General features: G+C 44.3%; 1 protein-coding gene and 1 pseudogene across 1 annotated transcript in view; one reads left to right on the top strand and one right to left on the bottom strand.

The window, feature by feature from the left end:
* The window catches only part of LOC131190418 (zinc finger protein 91-like), a 222,221-nt gene that overhangs the window by 92,891 nt on the left and 114,691 nt on the right, over window positions 1–14,639 (top strand). The window lies entirely within an intron of this gene.
* The window catches only part of LOC131191556 (zinc finger protein 420-like), a 59,417-nt pseudogene that overhangs the window by 4,277 nt on the left and 40,501 nt on the right, over window positions 1–14,639 (bottom strand).

The raw sequence follows: 14,639 nt of genomic DNA, 5'->3' as shown, positions 1-14,639 counted from the left end.
CTGTGACTCAAGTGACCCATTTTCTTGAGAAAGTGTGAATATCCAAAGGTAATTTTTTCCTTTGTCTTCGGATATATTGGCTGCTCCTTTGGCTTGTGATGGAGAGGGTCCATTTACATCTAATGTGTCTTTGAAGAGTCTTACATCTTTCCCAATATATTTATTCTTTAGTTTTCCTCGTTGATCAATAAATTCCTGCATCTGAGCAACATCTGAAGATGAGCTTCCCTTATTCCAGTTATTTGACAGGTTTCCCTCCTGCCTTTGGAATTCTGTTTGAATTGCAGGTTTCTTCATTACGTCTTCTTGTCGAAACACTTTGGTCGGTTCTCCAGATTCTTTATTGTCAATCTCATTATCACCTTCAAAGGGAAAGAGAAATGAAAGTGAGAGAAAGGTTAGGGAAAAAGTTCACTCTGTCGGAAGTCATATTAATTGCCTTCAGGTATTGTGCCAAGTTCTAATATATACTGCATATCTGTATCCTTATAATGGCATGCTATAGAAATGATAATATCTCTATTGATGAAGCATAAAACCTTGAAAAAGACATTAAGTCAAAAAACGTAAAAGTGAAGCACCTGGGCCAAAATAGTGGAAATCTGTGTGATGGAGTTTGGCATTACCTCAAACTAAGGAATTACTTTGTCACTAAAATGTTTAAATACAAATAGAAAAATAAATTGGATCGGATACATCTAAGCAGAATGACATAGACCTATTTCCTTCCTTGGAGCAGTAGAAAAACAGAACTTTTCCTTCTCCCTCTGAAGAGAAGAAATCTATTTAGAGATGTTTTCGTAAGAAATAATAACTAATGACATTAAGTACAAAATGGCTTCCTGAACTCTCTGACTGGAGAGTAGGAAACTCTTACCAAGAGAGGCCACATTCTTATAATTCTCCAACATGACTTCCCAATGCAGAGCTTTTTGGTGAGGATCCAGCTGAGTCCACTCCTCCTCTGAGAAATACACAGCCACCTCGTCAAAGGACACAAGACCCTCCTGAAAGGGAAAAAAAAGTACAAAATAGACCAAGGAAGCACTGCAGGACCTTTCCTATTATTTAGAAATTCCCAAAGCAAACATATACATTAAGATAAGTGTGCTTTGTAAGAATCCATGGTTTAGATGACAAAATGGATAGAACAAAAAGCATTTGACTAAAGAAATATTTTAGACACATTTTATCAACTTGAATGATTCTGTAGGACTTTCAGTGCCATTCAGGTTCAATAAGCCCAGTTTCCTCCTGGATCAATTGATCTACCAAGCATCCAGCCAGCCAGCCAACCAGTGGTGGGTTGCTACCGGTTCGCACCAGTTTGGGAGAACCGGTAGCGATAATTTGAGCTGGGTCACCGAACCACTGGCTGGCCATGTCCCCAAACCGGTCCCCACTCGCGGGCCCCTCCCTCCTCCACCCAGTCACTCCTCACTTCTACTGCATGGGTCCTTGCTTGCAGCTTGCCTGTCTGAAGCACTGCGCCCCAACTGAGCAGCCCTCATCTGCCTGCCAGGTAAGCCCACAAGCCGTGCCCTACCTAACTGCCCCTGCCCTCCCTCACCATCTCAGCCTGCCTCCCCTACTCCCTTCCCCGTGGCCTGTATCCCTGCCATGCTTCCCTGCCTTCCATGTGGCCTTCCCGGCAGTCCCCATGACGAGCCCCACTTGCGTAGAAATGAAAAGGCATTAGCCAGCATAATTCTGGCTTTAGAGGACAGTCAGCTGATAAACCTGAGGGGTCTCCAGTCTGCGAAAGAGTGCTGGGAGGCTTTGCGCATTGTGTATCTTAGAGAGACTACGGGTAGTAAAGTTGCTGATAAGGAAACTGTAATTAGCACAACTGAAGCCGGGGGAGAGCATGTCCACACATCTGCAGGATATGAGAAAGACATTCCTTGAGTTAGAGGAAAGAGGAATGACATTTAAAGAGGTACAGAAGGTGTATGTGGCACTCAGTTCAGTCGACAGTTCATGGGACGTTCTTGTGACTAGTCTAGAGTCCATGCAAGAGTGGGATTTAACCATGCCATATTTGACTGGTCGATTGTTGAAGGAGGAGCAGAAATGGCTGGAGAGGCGACCAGGAAAGGGCGGAGAGAATGCTCAGCAATAACCAGCATCTGCACCAGTCCAGGATGCCAGCAAAGCAGCTGAGACAGTTTATTCAGTAAGAGATACTACACGAGTGGCTCTACGGAGTATCTCTAGAGACGCTGCCCGGAGAGGAGAAAAAGAGGAGCGGCGAGACAAGGGCGCAAGACTACTCAACACATAAGGAGCGGATCTCCAGCAAACAGAGTATTGCAGTTAGTGCATGCTGATTTGATTGGCCCTATGTTACCCACCTTAGGAGGAGCTAGGTATGCCTTAGTTATAGTAGATTACTACAGTAGACATGGGTTTTGTTATCTGCGAAAAAGCAAGACAGAAATATTGCAACAATTCCAGCAATGGGTAAAACTTGTAGAGGGACGGTATGGTTGTAAAGTATGGCAGCTGCAAACAGAGAGGGGAACAGAGTTTATGTCTGATAATTTCCAATTATGGTTTAGATGTACAAATCCATATTTGCCAGGTATAAACAGAATGGTTAAAAGAAGAAATGGTGAGAAACAGACCATGAAGGACTCATTGCTTCTGATGCAAGTGTGAGTAAGGTTTACTGAGGGGAAGCCATGAAGACAGCAAGATATGGAGTGTGGCGATAAAAGAAACACTGTATTTCCTGTTGCATGGAAGGAAACCCTCCTTGGCTCATCTAAGGACATTTGACAGTTATGCCTGGGTGCATAGTCCCAAAGGCACCAGGAGAAAAGGACAGAAAAAGGCCAGGAAGCTTAGGTTTATTGGGTATGAGCCAGGTTCCAAAGGGTATAGGTTTACAGATGGAACCAGAAAAGTTGTGATTTCTAGATCTGCTAGTTTTGCGGAGCAGAACAATGGGAATCAGGTGCATGCTAATCTTGATGTGTTCATGCCAATGCATAGCACTAGTTTTCTGGAAGGAAGCATGATAAAGGAACGACATGAAGGCTGGTCAGAAGTAGATGTATTAGCGTACTTTCCAAATCTTTGTTCGCTGCCATCATTTTTTGGTCTATCTGCTCTAGTTTTTTTTCAGTTTGTTCAGCTTTTATTTCCACGGACCTAATTTTTTGCTTATTTCTTTGTATCACATCTTGAATTGAATCCACTTTGTTGTCTAAAATGTGTATGTCGGATTTCAGTTCTCCATAGTTTTTTGTCATCATCTCCTGAAGTTTCATCATCATTTCCTGTATCGTTACGAGAGTAGACTGCATCGATTGGAAAGTCAAACTGGGGCTTGTTTTTTCTGTGGACAGCATTATTTCTATTGTTCTTTGGGTTGATGGAGAAGCCATCACCGCTGTTGGGTTTGATGCTGCCTTTTTCCCTGTTCTCAGTGTTGTGGTAGTGATACTTGTCATTTCTTTTAGAATTTTACTTTGTTGTCCTAAAATTCTATAAATCTTTTCCCAGATCACCATCCACTGTTTTTATTGCTAGTAGTATTTTCTTTTATCCCCCTAGGTTAATTTTCCTATAGTTATGTTTTTCCCCCCTTATATCTAAAGTTAGTTTGACCACTACCTATCAATATTGCAGTGTTTGTTTCTTTCACGTTTTGCTGATTCTAGGTTCTAAATTTCAATTCTTATTATTGTTATTATCATTAGCTACCTACCCAAAAGCTTATTAACATATATAACTGTAAGTCAATTATAAGAGCGTACAATACAATACGATATAATTATGAATTATTCTAAACAGATCTTCTATGGCTACTAGTCAAATTAATTTAGCTGGTTAAATTAACTTAAATATCCTATATTCTAATAAATATTAATTATAAATAATTCTATGTTAAATATAATACCTTCAAAACAATCTAACTAACCTTAAATTACTGTCTATATCAATATTTCATTGTATGCTTATAAATACGGCTTTACCACAAAATTTACAGTTACAATACCAGAACATCACTATCAGAAAATATCCTATTACCGGAACGTTGATCACAGACTATAATGTAACAATATAACAGTCTATTTGCTATTTCACTCGAAAGTCGCCCTCTATTTTAACTTTTAAAAGTTTCCCAATGCTCTATTATATCTGGATTTCTCAGTTATTACAGGGTTTTTTCGCCTTCTTCTCTTCACTCTTTCACCGTCTTCTCACTGACCCTTTCAAACGTCTTTAACATTATATCAGCTATTTGAGTCCGGGTTGTTTCTGCCGCTCCACTTCCACTTTTTCATTATATATTCCAGTTTTCCTCCACCAGACACCGTTCTCAGTTTGTTTATTCACAACTCCGTCAAATATGTGGGTCAATATAAAAGGGGAAAAAATGATATTGCCATAGGTCTATAGGCCACCCAAACAGAGGAAGTAGATGAACTTTTTGCTAGTCAGCTAACCAAGGTAGGTAGGAAGCACATCACAGTAGTAATGGGGGATTTTAACTACCCTGACATCAACTGGGAGACAAATTCTGCACCAAGTGGAAGATCCAACAGGTTCCTAACAAACTAGCAGACAACTTTGTTTCCCAAAAAGTAGAGAAGGCAACAAGGGGATCAGCCATACTGGGCTTAATTCTCACTAACAGAGATGAAATGATAGAAGGTGTTGAAGCTACAGGAACCTTGGGGGCAAGTGATCATGCAATATTGGAATTCAACATTAAGCAAATACAAGTAGTAGAACAAAGTCAAACTAGAGTCTTGGACTTTAAGAGCGCTAATTTCAATAAACTTAGAGAGAGCTTGAGAAGGATTCCATGGATGAGAATCCTCAAGGGAAAAACAACTCAAGAAGCTTGGGAAATTTTGAAAAGTAAGATTATAAAAGCACAATCTAGCACAATACCAATGAAGAAGAAAAATAATAGATCTCAAAAGAAACCAGGATGGATGCATAAAGAACTATCTGGCAAATTGAAAGACAAAAAGGACAAGTATAAAAAGTGGAAAGAGGGGCAAATAACTAAGGCAGAATATCAGCAAATAGCCCGAGCCTGTAAAGATGAAGTGAGGAAAGCTAAGGCTCACAATGAACAAAGGCTAGCGACAAAAGTAAAAAATAAGAAAAAAAGCTTCTTCCAACATGTTAAAAACAAGAAAAAAGTCAAGGAAACAATTGTCCCATTGCTGGGACAAAGTGGTAAGAAGGTGACCAGCAACAGGGAGAAAGCAGATCTAGTTCCCATCTTCAAAAAAGGAAAAAAAAACAGATCCAGGAAACTACAGACCTATCAGTGTGACCTCAATACCAGGGAAGATTCTGGAAAAGGTAATCAAGCAACTAATCATTGAACATCTAGAAGCAAACAAAGTAATAACCAAAAGCCAACATGGGTTTGTCAAAAACAGATCATGCCAGACTAATCTAATTGCATTCTTTGAGAAAGTGACAAAATTAGTAGACCAGAGGAATGCTGTCGATATAATTTACTTGAATTTCAGTAACGCATTTGATAAAGTAGACCATAACCTACTACTAGATAAAGTAGAAAAATGTGGGTTAGACAGCACCACCACCAGATGGATTCGTAACTGGCTGACCAACTGCACTCAACGTGTAGTCCTCAATGGAACTACATCCACATGGAGGGAAGTATCCAGTGGAGTACCCCAAGACTCTGTTTTAAGCCCAGTACTCTTCAACATCTTCATCAATGACTTGGACAAGGGGATAGATGGGGAACTCATCAAATTTGCAGATGACACCAAGCTGGAAGGAATAGCCAACACTCCAAAAGATAGGCTTAAGTTACAGAAGATCTTGACAGACTTGAACATTGGGTGCTATCTAACAAAATGAAATTCAACAGTGAAAAAAGTAAGGTTCTACATTTAGGCCAAAAAAACAAAATGCACAGGTACCGTATATGTGGTACCTTGCTCAATAGTAGTACCTGTGAGAGGGAACTTGGAGGGAAAGTAGAACAAGGTAGAAGGAAGGGGCAGAGAAAAAGCCAACACAGTTCTGGGCTGCATAAACAGAGGGATAGAATCAAGATCACGTGAAGTGTTAGTGCCACTTTATAATGCCTTCGTAAGGCCACACTTGGAATACTATGTTCAGTTTTGGTCGCCACGATGTAAAAATGATGCTGAGACTCTAGAAAGAGTGCAGAGAAGAGCAACAAAGATGATTAGGGGACTGGAGGCTAGAACATATGAAGAATGGTTGCAGGAACTGGGTATGTCTAGTTTAATAAAAAGAAGGACTAGGGGACACATGATAGCAGTGTTCTGATATCTCAGGGGTTGCCACATAGAAGAGGGAGTTGGGCTGTTCTCCAAAGCACCTGAGGGTACTTTGATCAAGGAGAGAAGCAACTTAGAACTAAGGAGAAATTTCCTGACAGTTAGAATAATTAATAAGTGGAACGACTTGCCTGCAGTTGTGAATGCTCCAACACTGGAAACTTTTAGGAAAATGTTGGATAACCATCTGTCTGAGATGGTGTAGGGTTCCTGCCTGGGCAGGGGGTTGGACTAGAAGGCCTCCAAAGTCCCTTCCAACTCTGTTGTTGTTAAATTGTTAAAAAAAAATCTTCTATTCCTCCAGATTCCTTTCCTTGTCTCTCGTACTTTCCCTGGACACCCAATCTCCTTCCGTCTTTGATTGTCTTTCACCAACCCATTTTTTCCTTGTCAATTTTCAAAATAAAAGGTTTTTTTTTCCCTTGCTCTTTCTGTTGTGTCTTGCCCGCCCTCAGAGCAGCCGGGCTCTTACCTGCTCCCGAACACTGAGGAATGTATGCCTCCCGGCCCAAGTCCTGGCTCCATGCCCACACAAACTGCAGAAGAAGGAGCATCTTGAGCCCTGACTCCATGCCCAGGCAAACGGAGCAGCTAGATCCCTCCTTCACAGCATGTGAGCCTGAGGATTTCCAACAGCTGCTGATTGGTGTGACCTCGCATCAGGCTGATAGGCGGAGGCAACAGAAGGAAGGGAGGGCAGGCCTTAATGAGTGCTGAGTCATGGAGCCACACCCATGGCCTATATAAAGGATCTGCTTTCTGGCAGTCTCTGAGTCAGGCAAAGTCGAACTTATCTTGCTGAAGTCACTTACTGGTCTCCTGCCTGCTCTGAGGACTTTGTTAGACTTCACAGCTATCCTGATTCATTTCCTGACTCAGCAGGTACACGACACTTTCTCTTCCTCCGCTATCTCGCTCTCACTCCCCCCTTTACAGTCAGCTTTTGGTCTTCCTTTTTATTTCACCCAATTCCTCTCTCGCCAATTACTTTCACTTAGTCACAGCTCATGTCTTTAACTCGTCGTTAGTTTCCTGCTGGAGCTCTCTTGTATTTTGCCAAATACTCTGTTTTTACTCACTTTGACAGTTCCAACTGCTATGCATCTGGGAGTCTCTCACCAGTAAAAATGGGCACAGTGTGCTGATTAAGTTTCCTCTTCCAATTCTATTATGCGCTGTCACAGCCTCGGGTCAGCCATGTCAGAATGAGATGACAGACGCATTCACGCCGGGTTAAAGAGGGTTTCCCTCGTTCCAGCGGGCGGTTGCACACCACCTCACTGACCCCCGGGCTTCCCCTCTGGTTCATGTAGCTCTCCAAGCCTTCAATACCCCTTCGAAGGGTCCCCAAGCACGAAATAAACAGAGTCAAAGAACAGAGCTCGTTCTTTTCCTTCTGTGTTGCCCTGACAGCGACACCGGAAGTCCAAGTCAAGCCGGTCCTATTCAGATCACATCCCAGCATATTTTGAAAGGGAGAAGGCAATGCCCTTGTTGCCTGTGCTCAGCTTTGGACAGCAACTTCCGGATTTATTAATGTTTTTATTTCGCTGCAAGCATATTTCAGGCAGCTGCTGCAAGCTGAGTCCTGCTTTTCCCTTTTGACACATTTGCCACTCCCCTGCATCAACTGGCAAAAGTGACTGCCTGTGCTGCTGCTGGCCTCAGGGGACCTCTTTGCCCTTCTGGCAGCACTGCTCTTGGCCACCCTGCTGGGCTGCTTTTGCCTGGTGGGACGGGTGTTATTTCGGTTCCGACTTCAGGGCTGCTTGTATTCATTTTGGGCGTGGTGAGCTGCAAATCAGAGCTGCCAGCCGGCAGGTGTGTTGGGAACCGCCCCCTTATTTGATCCACATGACGCTGCCAAACTCTGCCGTCCTTTGGTCGGACCCTGTAAGAACAGGGACCTGTAACATGAGTAATGGTACCCGGCAACCACCGTGGCTCACCCCAAAAGTTTTGCGCGTAGACCCAGTCCCCCTCAATAAAGGCCCTAGGGGTGTGGTGAAGTTCTGAGGGGGGGGGGTCGGCCACATAACTGGGATGCAGTCGGTCAAGGGTGGTATGAAGGCGACGGCCCATGAGCATTTCTGCAGGGCTTCAGCCTAATGGGGGCTACCTGAGGGTCTAAGTTAAGGGTAATAGGAGAGCCAACATATTTGCCCAGAGAATCGCTAAAAACATCAGCGAATTCCTGATACAAATGATCAGGGCTGGTGGCCTCAGTGGAATGAATATCAGAAATGCCCAGCCCCAAAGAGCTGAACCAATCCAAACCCAGGAGACTGGGTAGAGATCCGTTTACCACAATCAAAGGAAGCCGGCCAGTGAACCCATCTTTTTTGACCAGAAAACAGCCATGGCCAATTATTGGAATAGAATTTCCCTGATAATCACGCAACCGGACTGGACAGGGTCGCAACTGACTTTTCAGCAAGGAAGGCACTAGTTTTTTTATAGTGGCCCAAGAAACTATTGACTTAGTGGAACCCGTGTCAACCTCCATTAAGCAGAACACCCCCTCAATCTTGACTGTTAAGTCAATTTGTTCGGAGTCTCCTGATCAGATTGTCGGGCTGTCACCTCAGCAACCCTACGGCCACAGAAGATGGCGAAACACTTCTCACCTGGTATATTTTGCTTGGCCGAAAAATGCCTTGGCCGTTCTTTTGGGGAAGCCTGCTTGCCTGAACGGCAGACTCTAGCAATATGGCCAGATTTGCATACGGTGCAAGTAGCTGACCAGAAAGCGGCAGGTTGAATGAGGATGGGGATCACTGCAGCTTAGGCAGGAAGCAATGGGTGTTTTCCATCTGCCCTTCTTCTTGGTAAATGGGCAGGGCGTAGTGTGTTGGGCCAATATGTAAGTGGAGATTTCTGTCCTGCCACCCCCTAGGCCCAGTCTGGCCAGAGCCTCCTTAGCGTTAACCTTGGAAGGAGTGGGGTGGATGCCAGATGCATCAATAAGGTAACCTAAAAACTCCATCTGGGGAACGCCAATGACACACTTGGACTTCTTCAACTTAAGCCCTGACTCCCAGAAACGGGTTAGGACAGCCCTCACTCAATCAATGAGCTCACTACAACAAGAAGCGGAGATGAGAACGTCATCGAAGTAGGGCACGACGCCAGGCAACCCGTGGAGAAGGCGTTCCATCAGGTTTTGAAATAAACCTGAGGCAATACTAATTCCAAACTGGAATCGGCGACACCTGAAAGCTCCCTGGTGGGTGACGATCGTCTGTGCCTCAGCTGAGGCGTCATCCATGGGGAGCTGCTGGTATGCCTGAGCCAGATCCAATTTGGCAAAAATAGATCCCGGCCCCAGAGAATGAAGCAAACGTTGCACCACCGGAACAGGATATGGATTTGCTTGTAAGGCTTTGTTGAGGGTACATTTAAAATCCGCACAAATGCAAATAGAGCCATCCAATTTGATGGGAATAACAATTGGGGTCTCCCAGCGGGAATGGTCAGTGGGCTCAAGGACCCCTGGCTGATTAATTTGTCCAACTCCGCATCCACCTTAGGGCGGAGGGCAAAAGGGACCCTGCAGGGCTTCAGCCTAATGGGGGCTACCTGAGGGTCTAATTTAAGGGTAATAGGAGAGCCAACATATTTGCCCAGAGAATCGCTAAAAACATCAGCAAATTCCTGATACAAATGATCAGGGCTGGTGGCCTCAGTGGAATGAATACCAGAAATGCCCAGCCCCAAAGAGCTGAACCAATCCAAACCCAGGAGACTGGATAGAGATCCGTTTACCACAATCAAAGGAAGCCGGCCAGTGAACCCATCTTTTTTGACCAGAAAACGGCCATGGCCAATTTCTGATAATCACACAACCGGACTGGACAGGGTTGCAACTGACTTTTCAGCAAGGAAGGCACTAGTTTTTTTATAGTGGCCCAAGAAACTATTGACTTAGTGGAACTCGTATCAACCTCCGTTAAGCAGGACACCCCCTCAATCTTGACTGTTAAGTCAATTTGTTCGGAGTCTCCTGATCAGATTGTCGGGCTGTTACCTCAGCAACCCTACGGCCACGGAAGATGGCAAAACACTTCTCACCCGGTATTTTTCGCTTGGCTGAAAAACGCCTTGGCCGTTCTTTTGGGGAAGCCTGCTTGCCTGAACGGCAGACTCTAGCAATATGGCCAGATTTGCCACAATGGCAGCAAGTAGCTGACTGGAAACGGCAGGTTGAACAGGGATGGGGATCAGCGCAGCTTAGGCAGGAAGCAATGGGTGTTTTCCATCTGCCCTTCTTCCTGGTAACGAAGGCTTTCAGATGGCTAACATCAGCTTCCTCGTGTCTCCCTCGTTAGAAACGGCTTCCTCATAATGAACGGCCGTGGCTTGGCTAGTGGGGGTGTGGAACTTGCGAATATCGGCAGTCGACTTGCTTGACATCTCCGATGCTTGAGCCTCTTCCAAAGTGGCTTGGAGAGTCAACTCCTTCTTTGCTAACACAGCCGCTGCAGCCACATGTCATTTACCCCACATACCAGCTGTTCCAGCAGGGAGTCTTTTAAGTCCCGGAACTCGCAATCAAGAGCTGCAGTTCTGAGGGAGGCTACGTACTGATTAACTGACTCTCCCTCCTCCTGGAGTGTCTGTCAGAATTTAAAGCGGTGGGCAATTCGGGAGGGGGTAGGCACATAATGCCCTTTCAGCTTCTCCCTCAAAATCTCCCAGGGTGCTGTGTGTACTGGCTGAGGGGTGAGTAAGGCCCTGGCGGTCGCAAATACTTTAGGACCAAAAGAATTTAAGAAATGTGCCTGCTTCCGGCTGCTGGAGAGATCAGTAAAATCATTTGCTTCTAAGAAGCACTCAAATCTCTCCATGTATGCCTCCCACGATTCCACGTCTCGTTCCTTCATGCACAGAGCAGCCGCTCCAGACTCAGATCACCGCTCACCTCAATATCCCCACTCTTGTCACCAGTGCTTAATACGAGGCAGGGGGAGTAATTACTGAGGCGATCCGGGTGATTACAACAGAACTCTTTATTCGACAACTATTAACCAGCAAGAACAGCTGACAGCCCTTTTATATTCGGCTGTCAGATTGGAACAACCAATAGGAACCCAGCAAAACTCCCGCACGGTATGTCAACCAATCAGGAATGCCGCATCCGAGTTGTCAGCGCAGCATGCAGAATTCAGCAGGGAACTTATGGCACGCATGCAGAGCCCTCTCTGTGGGCACACGAGCCGTCGCCCAGATGTGCTCCATCGCACATGCATGTGTGCCTCCAACCAGCTAGCTGATTTTTGGGACTCTGTTGCGCATGTGCCGTGGGGTGGGGCACATGTGGAAGATGTATGCTGATACGTGGAGGGTCACATGCACATGAGGTGGGGGCAGGGGGTCGCATGCGCATAGGGCTGGGGGGAACACAGGGGGTGCAGCACACACACCCATGACCCGCTTTTGGTCCCAGGAAGCTGCAGGGAGGCCTACTAGGCCAAAACGGGGCAAGGCAGCAGTATGTGCATGCGTGGGGGAGTGCAGGGCGTCATGCCAAATGCGCAGGGGAGCTGGGCATGCAGGCTGGGTGTCACACACACACATTGCATTATGGGTGCCGGCATACGTGTGCTATCGCGCATGCGTGTGCTATCAGCATGCAACAACAAAAATATTAGCCATCTAGTAAATGAATGTTCTTCTCTTACCTGAGTTGGAGGTTCAATCCTAGTTTCTGCTCCCCCAAAACAAAGAGTCAACTTCCTTCTATTTTCCCCTGTGGGGGAGACAGAATTTCAAAAAGCATAATTAATAAAATGGAAGGAGGAATGCTATACAGGAGAAGACCCAGAGAAGGTGAGAAAGTTAGGATTTCTCAGAGGAGAAGGACCTTATATTACCTCCTGAAGCGTCCTGAATTGGATCTTCCCGAGGGATCCCCCTGAAAGACAGTTCTTGAGGGAGATTTGAGGGATGCCTCTTTCTCTCAGGATCTCTGATCTCCATTGCGAAGGACTTGAAATTGTATGCAGGAGAAAAGAATTAATGGATATTACACATCATGAAGTGATATGTACTTCTATTTAACACATGATAAACTGCCAACGATGTATAATGGAATTTCAAATACATGATTGAATTTCAAATACATGACTAAATTTAAAAAAGGAACTTTTTACCATCTATGCTGGACTTGTGACAAAGGAAAGAAATACTGAGGGAATAGAATAGAATAGAATAGAATAGAATAGAATAGAATAGAATAGAATAGAATAATTGGAAGGGACTTTGGAGGTCTTCTAGTTCAACCCCCTGTCCAGGCAGGAAACCCTACACCACTTCAGACAAATGGTTATCCAACATCATTTTAAAAACTTCCAGTGGTGGAGCATTCACAACTGCTGGAGGCAAGTTGTTCCACTGATTAATTGTTCTAACTGTCAGGAAATTTCTCCGTAGTTCTAAGTTGCTTCTCTCCTTGATTAATTTCTACCCGTTCTTCTTCTTTGTGGCAGCCCCTGAGATACTGGAACACTGCTATCATGTCTCCCCTAGTCCTTCTTTTCATTAAACTAGACATACCCAGTTCCTGCAACCATTCTTCATACTGTATGTTTTAGCCTCCAATCCCCTAATCATCTTGTTTGCTCTTCTCTGCACTCTTTCTAGATTCTCCACATCTTTTTTACATCGTGGCGACCAAAACAGGATGCAGTATTCCAAATGTGGCCTTACCAAGGCATTATAAAGTGGTATTAACACTTCATGTGATCTTGATTCTATCACTCTGTTTATGCAGCCCAGAATTGTGTTGGCTTTTTTGGCAGCTGCTGTACACTGCTGGCCCATATTAAGTATGTAAAAGTAAAAAGTTGAGCCTGTAATGTTACCATTTTATTCAATTGTGCTAAATGGGCTAAATGGGCCTCTGGTGGCTCAACAGACTAAGACAGTGTTATTAACACAGCTGCTTGCAATTACTGCAAGTTCAAGTCCCACCAGGCCCAAAGTTGACTCAGCCTTCCATCCTTTATAAGGTAGGAAATGCATGTTCAAGTTGCTTGATTAATTCAAATGTGAGATATTGAACATTGTAATTGTTTCATTTTGCGATTCGATTTTCAATGAATTTCCCCCCTCCCCTTCTCTTCTCTTCCCTTCCCTTCAGTTCCTACTATTTACATTTTTTTGTATTTTATCTCTTAATAAACTTAATAAAACTATTAAAAGGACACAAAAATGTGAACATATTACTATATTCAATTTTTTCTGGAATCCCGAGAGGAAATCCTCTCACCTGCAACTCAACCTGCTCCTTCTTCTCCTCCGCCTGGCTCAGGAGGAAGCCTTCCACCAGGGCCACCGCCTGGGAGCTGGTCTCTGCTCCACACTCCCGCACCCAGCTCTCCATCTGCAGGGGCAGAAGGCCCAGGAACTGCTCCAGAACAATCAGGTCCAGCATCTGCGCTTTTGTGTGCTTGTCTGGTCTCAACCATTGACTACAAAAGTAGTGGAGTCGGCTGCAAAGTCCTCGGGGACCCTCATCCTCCTGATATTGGACATTCCTGAAATTCCAAGCCTGAACTTGTGAAATGATGGTTCCTTCCTCCAGCATCTTCTGCCCAGTTGTTGCCAAGATATCCCCGTGGATTCCAGACTGAGCACCGGAAGGGCCTTTTCCAGTTCCCCCACTTGCTAAAGGAAGGCTTGCCATTCTTTCTCTGTCCTATAACACAATTCTAAATTAGTGCAAGGAAAGTTGTGTATCTCCAAATGCCTTTTCATTTCTTGGAAGAAATATCCATCTGGTTCAGTTCTCTTTTTTTTTAATTGAAAAAGTTTTACAATAATTTTTTTTAACAATTATCTCCCCCCCCTCTCCCCCCTCCCCTTCAGCCTCCCCCCACCCCGCCCGAGACTTCCCAGAGCAAAATACAGGGTATTACATCTAACAAACATACACTAAAATACTACAAAAACCATAACTCATAATCTCTTCTCCCCCATTGCTCCCTTAACTCCTCTTTCCTTTTTAAACCAATACACAAATACAATACATTTCCTACAATCACTCATAAACTATTTGATACTTTTTAGTCTGATACGTATTTTGAATATAATCAATCCATTTTCTCCATTCTACTATATATCGTTCTTGTGAATAATCTTTCACGTACGCAGAAATTTTTGTCATTTCTGCCAAATTTGAAACTTTAAGTGCATCTGGTTCAGTTCTAATACAGGAGAATAGAATGGAATAGAATAGAATAGAATTTTTATTGGCCAAGTGTGATTGGACACACAAGGAATTTGTCTTGGTGCTTATGCTCTCAGTGTACATAAAAGAAAAGATAC

This window comes from Ahaetulla prasina, chromosome 2, assembly GCF_028640845.1.
Source record: "Ahaetulla prasina isolate Xishuangbanna chromosome 2, ASM2864084v1, whole genome shotgun sequence".
NCBI lineage: Eukaryota > Metazoa > Chordata > Lepidosauria > Squamata > Colubridae > Ahaetulla > Ahaetulla prasina.
The sequence above is the reverse complement of the archived record's forward strand: the minus strand, read 5'-3'. Positions and strand labels throughout refer to the sequence as shown.